Consider the following 14,662-nt stretch of genomic DNA (forward strand, 5'->3'; position numbering starts at 1 on the left):
ATGTTGAAACTTACTGTACACAGAAGGTGCTATGTAGTTACAAATTATCTGTGCTCTTATGACATGTGGGTTTGGGTGCCATCCCAGCCTGGCCAAAAGGATGCAAGCTGGAGAAGTTGTTGTTGCTCTTGTTGATTGGAAGGAGGTGACTTTATGGGCCCTGGACTGGAGCCACAGGACTGATAAGCCCTCAGGCCACCCTGCTGTTCACAGCTTTGTAAGGCTGTCACCACCTGTCTGTCCCTAAGAGACTAGCTGTTGGATAGGATGCAGAATTTCAAGCTTGCTCTTCTTAGAGGCCCCAAAGGCAAGTATGTATGGTCTTCTGGTTTTAAGGCTTGTACTGTTATTTGCAAATTATAGAAGTCTGAGAAAACTTTCATAACTGACTCAGTGTTTGCGCAGCCTGGACTGCCAGTGGGTCCACCTGCATAGTGACCAAGAGTAAGATGACGCCTGCTGTGGCGAGGAGAAAATGCAGGCGTGAAACCCAGAGGCCTCAGTGCAGGTCCCTGTTTTCCCACTTTGTAGGTGTGTGAACTAGGGAAGTTCTAAACTATAAAATGCAGATGAAAATACCATCCTTCTGAGGAGTGCTGTCAATGAATATGGCTCACTAGTCACTAAATATGAAGGCCCCACCGAATGTCAGCGCTCTGACTTTCACATGAGCTTTCTGGGAGTCTAGGTGGAGCAGGTCACTGCTCTCAGCTCCCGCCTGATGACCGGCAGTTTATTCTTCTCCTGCCCCAACTCTGCTGAATGATACCTGACCATGAAGGCCACTAGTGCCTTTGCTGGGACATGGTTATCAAAGAAAGTTGCTAGTGACCTTGCCGCCGATCCCAGCAACCAGACCAGGTAGCTTTGTGACCTTGCATAAGTTACTGTAACCTTTCTGAATCTCCACATCCTCAAAGAGTAGCTATAAGGTCAACTACAATGCCATGTGAAGGCACCTAGTGCTGGACCTAGCATGGAGAAAGGGTTCAGATGTTGGTTTTCTTCCTTCTTTCCTCCTGAAAAGCTGGGGCCGGGAGGCTCTCCTAATCCTCGTGTGTAACCGGAGATCACGTTCAATGCCTGTGGCTGCCATGGAAGAAAGTTTCCCACATGTTGATGGAGCCTGGCAGGAGTGTTCTCTCTGAGTCTGCCCTAAGCTGCCCTGCAGCAGTGAGTCTTGGCCACCACTCACGATTACAGGTATAACAACCTTTCCCTGCATTAAAAGATTGGCACATCATTGTGTAAGACTCAAAACAGAGCCTGTTTTCAGTGGACTGGCCCAACCCTTGGCCACTCGTCCTTGTTCTTAATGTCAGCGTCTTCATTGTTTCTTCTTCAGAATGTTTATGGAGCTTATTTTGTGTCAGGCACTGTGCTATGTACCAAGCACCCACAGAGGATAAAACAGATGTGGGCCCTGTCCCTAGGGAGTGCTCCGGGTAGGAGACACGCAGACAGATACATGACAACAAAATGAGGGGGATGAAGAACGTAACATCAGAGAGCCCCTTGGATTGGGTGGTGGGAAGGCCTCTGGTGGGGGGGGGACATTAGGAGATTTATTATAAAGAGAGAAGGTAAAACACTGTATTAATATTTTTACGTTACTATGTTTTGAAATAACGTTTTTTAAATGATAGGTTAAATAAAATATTCAAATCAATTTCTTTTCAATTGGCTACTAGAAAATTTAGAATTATATTGTATTTCTGTAAGATGGCACTGGTCTAGACCTTGGTAAGGAGTGTAGGTTTTCTCCCTAGGGCAAAGGGAAACATTTAAGGATGTAAGTAAGCGAATAGCCTGATGTTTAATTTTTAGATGATTACTGGTCTCTCTATGGAGAAGTGATTGGGGAAGAGGGATGGAGGGAGGACAGGAGGTGGTCCCTGAAAACACAGAGAGCAGGTGGAGGTGTGCTCCAGGACGATGGTGGAGGAGATGAAAGCGGGAGGATTCAAGGTCTGTTTCACAGGTAGAGTCTATCTAGGCCTGGATATAGTGGATGAGGAAGGTGGACGGTCACGTATGGCCAGGCAGCTGGGAGTGTGGGGTAGGGCTGTTGGCTGACTTGGGGAAAACTAGGGAAGAAGGGCTTCAGTTCGGTTGGTTGCTTTTTCTTGGGAGAGGGATGATAGTAGATGGCAGAGAATAGAGACTTCTGCTCTGGGTGCGCTAAGTTTGAGATGAATGCCGGTATAAGTGAAGGTGTTTGCCACCAGTTGGTAATATGAGCCTGGAGGTCTGGACAGAGGTCTGAGCTAAGAGTTACAAAGTCAGCAGTCTGCATGGAAATGGAATGGATGCCGTCACCTAGGGAGAGATCTATGTAAAGCAGAAAGGGAAGGGACCGTGGGGCCCAGTCCTGAGGAATTCTGGGCTCTTTTACCAGGGAGTCAGCAGAGGAGGCTAAGTGCTTGGTTTGGTGGGGAGCAGAGAAATGAGGCAGAAGCTGCATACGGTTGGTGCTCAAAGGAAGGTTTTTGTTTCCTTTTTTTTTAAGATGAGAGTCACAATTCAATAGAAAAAGTTGTAATTTTTTAAGCATATAATAAAGCAAAGCACATTTTTTCATACACGTGATTCTCTTTATACCATGTTTTGATTTAATTAAAGCAGACCTGTCACAAGGGCTAGCCTCCCCATGGGCCTGTCAGCAGCATGGTGATTATGTTCCTAACGACACTGTGGACGGACAGAAGAGAAATACGGACAAAAGAGAAATAGGGACAAGTGCGGTTGACATTCAGGCGTTTGCCTGTGGGGTGACAGCTGCTTTTCCCGGTTTTGGTGAGCAGCACCTGAGGGTGGGTGTCTGCCCTAGAAGGCAAATCTAGGGTATATGTTTCTATATCTGTTTGGCTGGGTGAAATCTTTCCTTTTAGAAGCCTTGAGGACATTATTTCAAAACTATAGCACTTTTGCCTGACCAGGAGGTGGCTCAGTGGATAGAGCGTCGGACTGGGATGCGGAAGACCCAGGTTCAAGACCCAGGTTCGAGACCCCGAAGTTGCCGGTTTGAGTCCGGGCTCATCTGGTTTGAGCAAAAAGCTCACCAGCTTGGACCTAAGGTCACTGGCTTGAGCAAGGGGTTACTCGGTCTGCTGAAGCCCCACATCAAGTCACATATGAGAAAGCAATCAATGAACAACTAAGGTGTCGCAATGAAAAACTGATGATTGATGCTTCTCATCTCTCTCCATTTCTGTCTGTCTGCCCCTATCTATCCCTCTCTCTGGCTCTTTCAAAAAACAAAAACAAACAAACAAAAAACTATAGCACTTTTGTTCTGCCTTTGAATTAGTTGAGAAGGAACCTTTACAAACACACTTCTTTTGAAGGGGATAGAGATGGTTGGGGGCGGAGTGTATGGGACTCTGGTGCGAGTGGAGGAAGGGCAGATAGATACCAGCCAAACAAAGCATCTGCTTTTATCAAAAGTGCTGTGTTTGGACTTAGCCTGAAGCCTGATGATTCCCTGATGCCAGCCCCTCTGAGCCTGCCAAGAGACATCCTGGCCTTGATATGTTTTTTTTGTTCTTACTCCATTCAGTTTGACTGACTGCTGCCAAGTTACGATTTCAGCAGTGCCTTTTAGTTGAATGCTGTCACCAGAGTTCTGCTGAGCACAGGTTAGCCAGTGACTGCATCAAGTTTTTATCAAACGGTACCGCTTTGTGTTCGTCTTGGATTCCTATGTTGTCGCGCCGTAGTCTCATATGTAGGATATTTCCACAGCAGTGTTTTCACAGAATCAGGGAGTCTGCCCGAGGAGGTGGTTCAGTCGCCATTCTTTTCGTACATGTCATAAACACATTCGTCAGGCACTGTTGTGTTTTCAAATGAGATGGAAACTGACTCATAGAAGCAGGAATCACTGTTGGGGTGAAAGAAGCAGGGCTTTTAGAAGTAACCAGAATCTCTGACAACTAGGGAGGGAGATGTGCCCTTGTCTACTGTCGACTCTGAGCTGTAGGAAGAAAGATTTCCCAAGTGGAGGGAAATAATCCAGAAGTTCTCATGGCCTGAGGCTCTAAAAGGGTTCAAGACAATGAAAAACAACACATTTACCACAGTTTGGAGGAGGAAGAGGTATATGATCATCCAGGTATCTTGTGTTTAAGGGTGTGTGTGAAGGAGCAGGTCCAGCCTGGAATGACTGGTGGGATCCCCCCTGTGGTATGATGGCCCGGGGCCATGCTGATGCATCATTCACAAGTACTTCAAACCTCACTGTGTGCTTGGCTTATGCTGGGTGCTAGCGATTCACAGGCAGGCCAGTGGCCTCTCTCTTTGAGGAATTCATGGCCCTAGGAGAATGGGATGTCCATTTTGAACCTTCTAACCTCACCAGCACCTGTTTTCTCCATCTTTGCTACTGACCTAAGTCTCCATCCATAGTGTAGCCCTTTGTACATTCCACTGGTTCAAAGCATCAATCATCAGTTTTTCGTTGTGGCACCTTAGTTGTTCATTGATTGCTTTCTCATATGTGCCTTGACCACGGGCCTTCAGCAGACTGAGTAACCCCTTGCTCGAGCCAGCGACCTTGGGTCCAAACTGGTGAGCTTTGCTCAAACCAGATGAGCCCGCGCTCAAGCTGGTGACCTTGGGGTCTTGAACCTGGGTCCTCCGCATCCCAGTCTGAAGCTCTATCCACTGCGCCACTGCCTGGTCAGGATTAACCTCTGATCTTAATTTAACATCTTTCAGGTATTTCGTTATATTTTCTCTTTGACCAAGTGATTGCAGGTTGTAATTTCTAGATAACCTTTCCCTCAGGACTTGCCTTCTCTGTGCTGTCCTTGCCTTAGACCCAGATATGCAACCAGGGGCTATATTAGGGGGATGGCGGTGTATCCGGGGGACCAGGGCTGTATCAGAGAAGGACAGGGGCCGTATCAGAGGGTGGCACTGGCTATAAAAGAAACAGTGCAGAGTGAGCAGAGGATTGTGAAAAAATTGTAAGGGCAACAAAAAGGACTTTCAGAAACTATGTTTGGGACAATAAGACCAATGAAGCCTGATCAGGTGATGGCACAGTGGATGGAGCATCAGACTGGGATGCAGAGGACCCAGTTTCAAAACCCCAAGGTCAACAGCTTGAGCACGGGCTCATCCCGCTTGAGTGTAAGCTCACCAGCTTGAGCACAGGGTCCCTGGCTTGAGTATGGGATCATATACATGATCCTAAGGTTGCTAGCTTGAACCCAAGGTCGCTGGCTTGAGCAAGGGGTCACTCGCTCTGCTGGAACACCCCAGCCAAGGCACATATGAGAAAGCAATCAATGAACAACTAAGGAGCCGCAACGAAGAATTGATGCTTCTCATCTCTCTGTCTGTCTGTCTGTCCCTATATGTCCCTCTCTCTGTCTCTGTCTGTCAAAAGAAAAAAACAAAACAAAACAAGATGAATGAAAAAGAGAGAAACCAAACTGGTGAGCTTCTGTTTGGCTTGCCTTTTTTTTTTTTTAAGGAAATGACTTCTGTGATTGGAAAGGATAGAGTAAAGGTGAAGGAGGAAGAGAATGAGGCCATGACAAAAGGCTCTAATGTCACCAAATGAGGTGAAGCCCTGTGGCCCAAGCAGATTGGGAGTTTGAGGCTGGGACCATCAACCAGCGCTGCAACATCAGAGAGATGTCGGTGTAACCAAGAGCTACAGGAAAGATGCAGATAGATGTTTTGGTTTTCTTAAAAAAGGAACTTAGAAGATGAAATTAATCTCTAAAACGATAAGGTTGGCATCAAATTCAGGAAAAAAAGGATTTTTATGACAATGATTTTTTTTTAATATTTGATAAAGGAAGCAGCAACCTCAGAAAATAGCAAGGCTTTGTCAGAAACAAGTCATACCAGATTAAGTTTCCTTCCTAGGGTTGCTTTGATGATAGATTAGAGGAATGTTGAGAGGGGGAACATGCTAAAGTCAGTCATTGGTGATATCCTTGGGGTGATATAATACCCTTCTAGGTGATAGTACATGAAGCACACTATAGGTTGTGTCCTCGGCCCCATTCTAGCTAATTAAAAAAAATCATTTAGACTAATATTGACCTACGGATCACATTGGTGGATGACATGAATCTTGGAGGAGTAACTAATATGTCCAAATGACAAATGTAAGATAAAAAAAAAACATCTTATGGCTTTTATCAAAGCTGCAGCTGCTTCCACATAGCTCAGTGGTTCTCAACCTTTCTAATGCCGTGACCCCGCAATACAGTTCCTCATGTTGCAGTGACCCCAAACCAAAAAATAATTTTGGTGGCTACTTCATAACTGTAATTTTGCTACAGTTATGATTCGGAATGTAAATACCTGATATGCATTATGTATTTTCTGATGGCTTTAGGCGACCCCGCTGGGGTCGCGACCCAGAGGTTGAGAACCGCTGACATAGCTGCTGCGGTCAAAAAGGAGCCCAGAGTGACAGCTTTCCTTGATGGTCGCTGTTCTGTTTGCTGTTACTGATCTGCAACATTTCGGGAAAAGACAGCGTTTAGAGAGAGAAAAAAAAAACAAAATACATCTTGGCATCTTGAAACAACAGACAAAGTCTATCTGGAAAGATTGTAAGGAAAGACTAAGACTTTCTCTCAAATCCAGAAGCAAAGCAGAAGTATGGGGTTTGGCTTAATAGCCACACATGAAAAATATACCAGCATTTGGATCACTGCTAACTGACTCAGAGTGAGTCAGTGGTATGCTATGGTTGTCAGAAAAAGCTAACATGATTTTAAGAGCATTAATTGCTGTTTAATAATGAGACCAAGGGAAATGGTTGTACTTGGCTGCCCAGATTACATTTGGTAAGTTATTTTTAGCTCTAGACACCAGGAAAGGAAGATAAATTCCCCCACTATACTAGAACAGTGAGGTCTAGTCTAGACCACTCCTCTGCTCTAAAACATCATCCGTTGGTTTAATCATTAGAGCTATTCCTAATTTTCTTTATATCAGTGACAAGGAACTTCTCATGTCACGTATGAACCTTAGGAGGAGAATATGAAATAAGTGCCAACCTTAATACTGTCACCTACTAGTGAAGCCTGCTTTAGCAAAAAGGTCAATAAATGGTGAGATGTGAGTGAATCTCTTCTCCTTTATTAAGGTGATGAAACAAAATATATTTTTCTAAGGGTACATCTAGAAGTGTTATAGTTCTTTGTTTCTAAAGGTACATCCTTTTTAAATTAGCAAAAAAGATATACACACACCCACCCCACCTAGAGCAGGAAACACCTCTTTATTGGGACTTCATTGTGATTCCCAGTGTCTTAAGGAACCTGTCCATCTACCTGCACGCTAGCTGATACTTTCCAAGAGATGTCATCTCTCCACTCACAGGCCAGCCCTGTCTTAAGCACCTATTTCTTCTCATCCTCCCATAAGCAGGTAGACATGGGCCTGTGGTAGACGCTTTCTAAGTCTTCCTGGTTATCTCCCTGACTAACCTCCTCACTGGCATTTCAAATATATATGTCCAGAGAGATTTGTTTTCAGTAGAAGCAGCCAGCCTCTCGGTCAGTGCCACTTAGAAAATGCCTGGTTTCAGTGGTGCTGGGAGCCATGCCGCCCTGACTTAGTGTCACCCCAGTGCTAAGGGAATTCTGTCTGGGGCCCTCGCCGTTCAGTCACAGGCCTGTGGCTAAATGATCTCCTTCATGAGGAATCCCATCAGTCCACGAACAATTCTCTCTTGTTCCCTCTCTCCCTACACCATTACTCTTCCCTCGGTGAACCCATGGAGTGTGGTGGAAGGAAAGGGTTGGGGTCTAGGTCTTCTGCACAGTGGAAAGGACACACACACATTCATTCCTTCACTCATTCAAACCCTGTATTTGAGCAACTGTGCCCTGGGGATACAAAGATGAATAAAATAAAATATGGTCACTGTTTTCAGGGAGCTCATAGTATCTTCCAGTAAGGAAGATAGATGGGAGTACACATAACATACTGAATTATAATTATTTGTTATCATAAAATTGTATAATGCATAGAAAGGAAATGCCAAGGATATGTTATTTTATTAATTCTGTGAGTTGTGGGGGTGAGGCAGGGGAAAGAGGGTCAGAGAAGGTGGGGATGACTGAGGAGAGGGTGGGGATTCCAAGCTTCTTGGTTCAGGGAATGCCAGACAGTTCAGATGTGTTGGAGTGTAACGGGCAAGGAATGAGATGAGGCTGGGGAGCTGGGCAAGGCCTTACAACCGAGGATGTCATCGAGTAAAATATGAAATGAGGATGCTAGACTGTCCCACACATTCATCTTGCCTAAAAGAACATGTGATCTAGTAAAGAATAGTGTCCAGTGGACACAAATTCTTAGTAGATTTAAAGCCTTTTTTTTTTTTATCTCTTCCTTCCCCGACCCCTCCATCCCCACTTCTCCCCCAGCTGAGATTTTGAGATGTTCATGGAGCTCCATGCTGGAGAACAAGGGTGAAGGCGCTAGATTAGGGCCATACTTACGTATAAAAGAGCTGCAGCCACAAGGCTGTTGGTGGAGAGCACACTTTTCCCTGGTGGTTGGGTTCTCCTTTCTTGATTGTGTGACATACCCTGGTGCAGGGGTTGGTTAAGAATGGTAAACCAGTGGACCCCGAGGCTGCAGTGTGCATACCTCGTTGACCCCACTACTTCGGGTAAACTGGTCAGGTGCATCTTGTTTTTTCATCTTACATTTCAGGCATTTCTAGGCATGCATTTACTTGTGATGAATGAACACTCACAAGTGAGAACTTCATCACAGACACATAGCCTTCAAGTCCCTGCCATCAATAAGTTCTTTTTATTTGTATTTTAATTTATTGAGTTGACATGGTTTCAAGTGTCCCACTCAGTATAACACCATCTACACACTGCATCATGCCCCACGTCCGCACCCCAGGCAAAGCCTCTTCCCCTTCTCCTCCCCCTTCCTCCATCTCCCCCTTTCCCTCTGGCTTTTGCTACCCTGTTGACTGTATATATTTGTTATGTATATATGTTTTTCTGCTAATCCCTTCACTTCTTTGATCCAGTCCCCTCTTCCCCCTTCCCTCTGACTGTCCATCTATTCCCTGTGACTCTGCCTCTGTTTCCATTTTGTTCCTCAGTTTATTGTGTTCATTAGAGTCCACATATAAGTGAGATCATATGGTACTTGTCTTTCTCTGCCTGGCTTATTTCACTTAGCATAATAATCTCCAGGTCCATTCATGCCATCGTAAAAGGTTAGATTTCCTTCTTTTTGTACAGCTGCATAGTATTCCATCGTGTAAATGTATCATAGCTTTTTTTATCCATTCATCCACTGGTGGACACTTGGTCTGGTTTCAGATCTTGGTTTCTGTAAATAATGCTGCAATTAACATGGGGGTGCATATCTTGTTTTGAATTAGTATTTTGGGATTCTTAGGATATATTCCTAGAAGTGGGGTTCCTAAAAGCTGGGTCATAAGACAGTTTCATTTTTAAGTTTTTGAGGAAATGCCATACTGTGTTTTCCACAGGGGCTACACAAGTCTGCATTCCCACCAACAGTGCAGGAGGGTTCCCTTTTCTCCACACCCTTGCCAGCACTTGTTGTTTGATGATTTGTTAATGAAAGCCATTCTGGCAGGTGTGAGATATCTCATTGTGGTTTTAATTTGCATTTCTCTAATGATTAGTGATGTTGAGTATTTTTTCATATGCCTATTGGCCATCTGTATGTCCTCTTTGGAAAAGTGTCTATTCAGATCCTTTGCCTATTTTTTAATTGGATTGTTTGTTTTCCTGGTGTTGAGTTTTATAAATTCTTTATAAATTTTGGTCATTAACCCCTTATCAGATGTATTGACAAATATGTTCTCCCATTATGTGGGTTGTATTTTTATTTTGTTAGTGTTTTCTTTTGCTGTGCAAAAGTTTTTTAGTTTGACATAGTCCTGTTTGTTTATTTTTTCCTTTATTTCATTTGCCTGTGGATATATACCGGCAAAAATATTGCTATGAGAGATGTCTGAGATTCTACTGCCTATGTTTTCTTCTAGGATTTTTATGGTTTCACAACTTACATTTAAGTCTTTTATCCATTTTGAGTTTATTTTTGTGAGTAGTGTAAGTTGGTGGTCTAGTTTCATTTCTTTGCGTGTACCTGTCCAGTTTTCCAAACACCATTTTTTAGAGAGACTGTCTTTACTCTATAGTATACTCTTGCCTCCTTTGTCAAATATTAATTGACCATAAGGCATGGGTTTCTTTCTGGGTTCTCTGTTCTATTCCATTGATCTATATGCCTGTTCTTATGCCAGTATCAGGCTGTTTTGATTACAATGGGCTTGTAATATAGTTTGATATCAGCAAACGTGGTACCTCCCATTTTGTTCTTCATTTTCAAGATTGCTGAGGCTATATAGGTTCTTTTTTGGTTCCATATAAATTTTTGGAGTATTTGTTCAATATCTTTGAAGTATGCCATTGGTATTTTAATAGGAATTGCATTGAATTTATAGGTTGCTTTGGGTAATATAGACATTTTAATTATGTTTATTCTTCCTATTTATGAACATGGTATATGCTTCCACTTGTTTATATCTTCCTTAATTCCTTGTTTAAATGTCTTATAATTTTCCAAGTACAAGTCTTTTACCTTCTTGGTTAAATTTATTTTTAGTTACTTTATTTTTTTATCATTGTTAAAATCGTAAATGGGATTGTTTTCTTAATTTCTTTTTCTGACAGTTTGTTATTGGTGGATAAAAATGCCACTGATTTCTGAATATCAATTTTATGGCCTGCCACTTTGCCAGATTCATTAGTAGGTCTATTAGATCTTGGCAGAGACTTTAGGGTTTTCTATGTACAGTATCATGTTGTCAGCAAACAATGACAATTTTACTTCTTCTCTTCCAATTTAGATCCCTTTTATTTCTTCCTCTTGTCTGATTATTGTGTCTAGGACTTCCAGTACTATATTGAATAAGAGTGGGAACACTCCTGTTTTGTTCCTGATCTTAAGGGGATTGCTTTTAGCTTTTGCCCATGGAGAATGATATTGGCTGTAGGTTTGTCATAGATGACTTTTATTATATTGAGGTATGGGCCCTCTATTCCCACTTTGCTGAGTTTTAATCATAAATGGGTGCTGGAGTTTATACAGTGCCCTTTCTGCATCTATTAATATAATTGTTTTTTAAGCCTTCATTTTGTTTATGTGATTAATCATATTTATGAATTTACAAATAATATACCAGCCTTGTCCCCCCGAAATAAATCACACATGCTCATGTATATAATCATTTTAATGTACTGGTAGCCTGACCTGTGGTGGTGCAGAGGATAAAATGTTGACCTGGAAAGATGATATCACCAGTTTGAAACCCTGGGCTTGCCTGGTCAAGGTACATGTGGGAGTTGATGCTTTCTGCTCCTCCCCTTCTCTTTCTTTATCACTCTCCCTCCCTCTCTCCTCTCTAAAATGAGTAAATTTTAAAAAATTAATGTATTGCTAGATCCGGTTTGCTAAAATTTTATTGAGAATTTTGGCATCTATGTTTATCAGGGATATTGGCCTATAATTTTCTTTTTCTATAGTGTCTTTTCCTAATTTTGGAATTAGGATCATGCATACCTCATAAAATTAGCTTTGAAGTCTTCCCTCCTCTTAAATTTTTTGGAATAGTTTGAGGTGTTAGTTCTTCTTTGAATGTTTGGTAAAATTCACCTGTGAAGCCATTTGATCCAGGACTTTTGTTTGCTGGGAGTTTTTTTATTGTTTCAATTTCATTTGTGGTAATTAGTCTGCTCAGGTTTTCTGATTTTTCCAGATTGAATTTTAGAAAATTGTATGTTTCTAGGAATTTATCCATTTTGCTTAGGTTGTTAGATTTTTTGACATATAGTTCTTCACAGTATTTTCTTACAGTTCTTTGTATTTCTGTGATGTCAGTTGTTACTTCTCCTCTTTCATTTCTGATTTTATTTATTTGACTCCCTCTTTTTTTTCTTAGTGAGTCTGGTTAAAGGTTTGTCAATTTTGTTTACCATTTTAGAGAACCAGCTCTTGGTTTCATTGATCTTTTGTATTTGTTTCTATGTCATTTATTTCCACTCTAATCTTTATTATTTCCTTCCTTTTACTTATTCTAGGCTTTGTTTGATGGTCTTTTTGTAATTCTTTTTTTTTTTTTTTTTTTTTTTTGGTATTTTTCTGAAGTTGGAAACGGGGAGGCAGTCAGACAGACTCCTGCATGCGCCCGACCGGGATATACCCGGCATGCCCACCAGGGGGCGATGCTCTGCCCATCCTGGGTGTTGCTCTGTTGCAACCAGAGCCATTTTAGCGCCTGAGGCAGAGGCCATGGAGCCATCCTCAGCGCCCCAGCCAACTTTGCTCCAATGGAGCCTTGGCTGGAGGAGGGGAAGAGAGAGACAGAGAGGAAGGAGAGGGGGAGAGGTGGAGAAGCAGATGGGCGCTTCTCCTGTGTGCCCTGGCTGGGAATCGAACCCGGGACTCCTGCACGCCAGGCCAATGCTCTATCACTGAGCCAACCGGCCAGGGCCTTGTAATTCTTTTATATGCAGGGTTAGATTGTTTATTTGAGATTTTTCTTCTCAAGGTATGCCTGTAATGCTATGAACTTCCCTCTTAGGACTGTTTTCTCTGTGTTCCATAGATTTTGGGTTGTTTGTATGCTCATTTTCATTTGTTTCCAGGTAGCTTTTGATTTCTTTCTTAATCTCAGTGTTAACCCATTTGTTATTTAATAACATGCTATTTAGCCTCCAAGAGTTTGAATGTTTTTCAGTTTTTCTATTTTCTATTTTGATTTCTAGTTTCATGTCAGTGTGGTCAGAGAAGATGCTTGATATGATTTCAATCTTCTTAAATTTATTGAAACTTGTTTTGTGTCCTAACATGTGGTCTAGCCTAGAAAATGTGCCATGTGCATTTGAAAAGAATGTATAGTCTGCTGCTTTGGGGTGAAATATTCTGAAGATATCAGTTAAATCTAGTTGATCTAGTGTGTCATTTAAGGCTGCTGTTTCTTTGTTGATTTTCTGTCTGGACAATCTATCCATTGATGTTCCTGAGGTGTTAAAAATCCCCTACAATTACTGTGTTGCTGTCAATCTCAACCTTTATGTCCATCAAAATCTGCTTTATATATTTAGGTGCTCATATGTTGGGTGCATAAATATTTATAATGGTTATATCCTCTTGTTTGATGGCTCCCTTTGTCATTATATAGTGACCTTTCCCCCTTACAATAGCCTTTGTTTTAAAGATTATTTTGTCAGATATAAGTATTGCTACTCTAGCTTTTTTTTTTTTCATTTCTATTTGCATGGAATATTTTTCTCCATCCCTTCACTTTCAGTCTATGTGTATCTTTTGTTTTTTGTTTTGAGGTGGGTCTTTTGTAGATAGCATATATATGGGTCCTGTTTTCTTATCCATTCAGCTACTCTGTGTCTTTTGATTGGAGCATTTAATTCACTTACATTTAATGTTATTATTGATATGTACTTATTTATTGCCATCTTATTCTTTGAATTTGTAATCCTCTTTTCTCTATTTCTTTTTTCCTTTCTTCTTATAGCATGCTTTTTATATATATTTTTATTTTATTTTTTTATATATTTTTATTTATTTATTTATTTATATAGCATGCTCTTTAAGGTTTCTTGCAATACTGGTTTGGTAATGAACTCCCTCCTTTTGGCTTTTTTTTTTTTTTTGTCTGGGAAGATTATTATTTCTCCTTCAGTTTTAAATTATGGTTTTACTGGATAGAGTAGTCTTGGTTGTAGGTTTTTGTTTTGCATCACTACAAGTATTTCTTGCCAGTCCCTTCTGGCCTCAAGTGTTTCTGTTGAGAAGTCAGATGTCAGCCTCCTGGGGGCTCCTCTGTAGGCAGTTTCTCTTGCAGCTTCTAGGTTTCTTCCTTTGTCTCTCAACTTTGGCATTTTAATTATGATTGTGTCATGGTGTGGGCCTTTTTGGGGTTCATCTTGTTTGGGACTGTCTGTGCTTCTTGAATTTGTGTGACTTGTTTCTTCACCAGATTAGGGAGGTTTTCAGCTATGATGTCTTCATCTATCCCTGTTCATTCTCTTCTCTTTTTGGAACCCCTGTGATACAGCTGTTGTTTCACTTGATGTTGTTGCAGAGTTCTTTTAGTTTCCTCAGCTTTCTTGAGTTTTCTTTTTGCTGTTATGCTTCTGTGCTTATTGTTATCTTGTCCTCTAAATCACTGATTTGTTCCTCTGCTTCATCCAACCTGCTATTGATTCCTTCTACTGCAGTCTTCACTTCACATATTGTATTCACCATTTCTGACTGGTTCTTTTTTATGGTTTTAATATCCTTTTTAATGCTTACCATCTCTTTAAGTTCTTACTGAGATCATCCATTTTTGCTCTAAGATCCTTGAGCATACTAATAATCATTGCTTTAAAGTCTGCTTCTGGTAGTTTGGTTGCTTCCATTTCATTTAATTTTTTTCTGAGGATTTCTCTTGTTGATTCCTTTAGGGCATATTTCTTTGCCCATTTTGTCTGTGTATTAGCTATCTCTGCTCTGACTCCAAAATTTGTTATGATGTCTTGATGAAGAAGATGGGCTCAGTGGTACAAACCTCCAGGCCACCTGAGCTCCTTGCTCTAGGAATGTTTCTTGAGCGTTA

General features: G+C 41.6%; 1 protein-coding gene and 1 pseudogene across 1 annotated transcript in view; both read left to right on the plus strand.

The window, feature by feature from the left end:
• Positions 1-14,662, plus strand: part of BCAR3 (BCAR3 adaptor protein, NSP family member) — a 125,421-nt gene that overhangs the window by 17,864 nt on the left and 92,895 nt on the right. The gene's annotated exons all lie outside the window — the stretch shown is intronic.
• LOC136401516 (small nucleolar RNA SNORA16B/SNORA16A family) lies at positions 6,391-6,507 on the plus strand (annotated as a pseudogene).

The sequence above is a fragment of the Saccopteryx leptura genome, chromosome 3 (assembly GCF_036850995.1).
Source record: "Saccopteryx leptura isolate mSacLep1 chromosome 3, mSacLep1_pri_phased_curated, whole genome shotgun sequence".
NCBI classification, from domain to species: Eukaryota; Metazoa; Chordata; class Mammalia; order Chiroptera; family Emballonuridae; genus Saccopteryx; species Saccopteryx leptura.